The 2,500-nt window shown below is 45.7% G+C and overlaps 1 pseudogene; it reads right to left on the reverse strand.

The window, feature by feature from the left end:
* The window catches only part of LOC142918128 (28S ribosomal RNA), a 10,608-nt pseudogene that overhangs the window by 3,616 nt on the left and 4,492 nt on the right, over nt 1-2,500 (reverse strand).

The raw sequence follows: 2,500 nt of genomic DNA on the forward strand, positions 1-2,500 counted from the left end.
ATTTTTAATCTTCTTTGTAGGCAGAAAATAGTAAGGCGAAAATAAAGTCCCCTCTAAGCTCTAAAGTAACAAATACGACGTGTTAAAAAAAAAACTAACAATAAAAAAAAGAACCAAGACTCCGTCTTGGAAAATAACAATCTAAATTGTGGAAAATAGTAAAATGAAATAAAAACCGACTTCACCTTCGAAAATAACAAAATCAATCTAAAACAAATGACATCTTAAAACAAAACTATTATTTGTTTCGGAGGTTGTCTATGACTGTTCATAGACCGCATAATTTCCACAGAACATTCTCAGAATATCAAGAGAGAAAAGCAGCGTTCTGCGGGAAATCATCTTGGCCAGTGATGTCGTTCTGGGTTTGGTCAGGCCCAGGGAGGTAAGTACCTCGTTATTCTCAAGGGGCCACTTTCCTCTTGCCCCAACCGGGAATCCAAAGAATGTGACCTTGCTAGCCTTCGTCAGCACTTTGACTTGATCACCAAGAGGGGTATAGTACGAAACTTTGTGCGAGGCAGCATCTGACAAGGTATTCTTTGAAAGCTCAAAACGGACGGTGACATCGATCACAACCGCCTCCTCATCTTTTGCAAACACGAGGTCAGGCTTTCTCATCTCTCCCGTCTCGGATATGAACCGTGGCTCTTTGTATACAGACCAGCCCAATCTAGCCGCTTCGTCTGCCAGAATGTTACTGATCTTGTTATGTCGCGCAATTCTTGCTTTCTGTACTGCAGGACATTGACCGAGAATGTGCGAAAGGGACTCGAGTCTGGCAGAGCATTTCCTGCAGGAACGTAAGGCCCCATCTCTGCCTCTGTTCAAGCTTTCTCTTGTTGGGTAAATATTTGCCCTTAGTTGTAGTGCTGCGATAAAGAAGCATTGTTTAAAGCCGCACCATGGCCTCAACCAAGCATTACTGATTCTATCATGCGCAAAGTTTACAATGCCCCTTCCTTGAACCGGCTTTTCGCACCATCTCTGAAATTCATGCTCCCTCCAATCGCAGGGTCTCGGATATACAGGTTCTTTTGACACCGAGTCCCTGAGAACGAATGTTGGGATTGCATCACTGTCACCCCCTGCTCGTACCCACAAATTACGGTATTCTTCCTCCATACCCTGCGAGGACACAATATTACGGGTGATAGCATCGGACGAGTTTGCTATACGTTGCAGCCTTCTAACTTGAACCGAAGGGATTGTTTTTTCCAGTTTCAAGATGGCAAGGCCTCCGTCTCGGGCTCTGGCATATAACAGTCCATCACAAGTTGAAGCGGGAAGGTGGAGCCATCCTTTTACCGCCTTTCTAATCTCTTGGTCCAACCCACGGAGAGTTGATTGCTTGCAGTCCGAGTGGTCTGCAGGATATAACAATCTGGGTAGGGCATAGGCATTGAGTAGTTCAACCTTCTGAGTTGGCTTCAGAGGCGCCTCATCGATTTTCGAGATCCATGTCTTTAGCTGACAATGTAGATCAGGCTGTATAGTGCCAGTCCAAGGGCCAATTTTCAGACCAAGGTATTTCGTTGATTCATCAGGTTGGATCATATGGACATCTTTATTTTTGATAGTCCATGGGTCGCAGTTGTTCACCGTATATGAATCTTTGGTTGGGCTTATCATGAAGCCCTGGCACTTTCTGGCCTGAACCTCCAATCCCGATAGCCCACAAAATGATTCCAAGATCGCTAGATTGGCGGCCATACCAACCCAAGATTCGCTCACCAACACCAAATCATCAGCAAACGCAAGAGCTGTCACGTGGTCGGTATCAATGGAGTACCCAACTCCGTGTGACTCTAGGGTGCATATCAAAGGGTCCATGGCAAGATTGAAGAGCAGGGGTGACATGGGGTCACCCTGTTTGACACCAACACGTATGCTAATTTCTCGAGTCGACTCGCCATTGCTTTTGAACGAGGTCGTACACCGATCGTAGGCGTTCTGGATGATGCCCACCACGTGTTCATCTACTTTCTTGTGCCTTAACACCCATAAAATATGAGCATGCGAAACCGAGTCAAAAGCTTTCGCTATGTCGATAAACATGACAGCCAACGGCCTGTGCAATTTCTTAGCATGTCTCATAAGGTCCTGTAGCACCTTAAGATTTTCAGAGCAGCCAGATGCCGCTATAAAACCACGCTGCCTTGGGTTTAAGGGACAAGCACGAGCAAGACGTGCAGTCATTATTCTGGAAAATAATCTCAGAATCATTGAACCGATCGTTATTGGTCTCCAGTTCCCCAATTCTTTCAGCTTTTCATCATCCATAACCTTAGGAATAAGAATCGTCCTATTCTTTTTCAACTCTTTGGGAATAATTCCTGTAATCATCCATGCATTAAATAGGGCTGTCAGTGTCCGACCCTCGGGGTCGGCAGCACAGATTGCAGCCCTTGTTAGGCCATCTGGCCCAGCTGCTGACGTTGGTTTAATGGCCCGTATGGCAGTCTGAACTTCCTCCACCGAAATTAGGGGCTCAAAGTAT

This window comes from Petromyzon marinus, unplaced genomic scaffold (genome assembly GCF_048934315.1).
Source record: "Petromyzon marinus isolate PM22_M1 ecotype Great Lakes invasive population unplaced genomic scaffold, UKy_Petmar_22M1.pri1.0 PM_G_Scaffold_55, whole genome shotgun sequence".
In the NCBI taxonomy this organism is placed as follows: domain Eukaryota; kingdom Metazoa; phylum Chordata; class Hyperoartia; order Petromyzontiformes; family Petromyzontidae; genus Petromyzon; species Petromyzon marinus.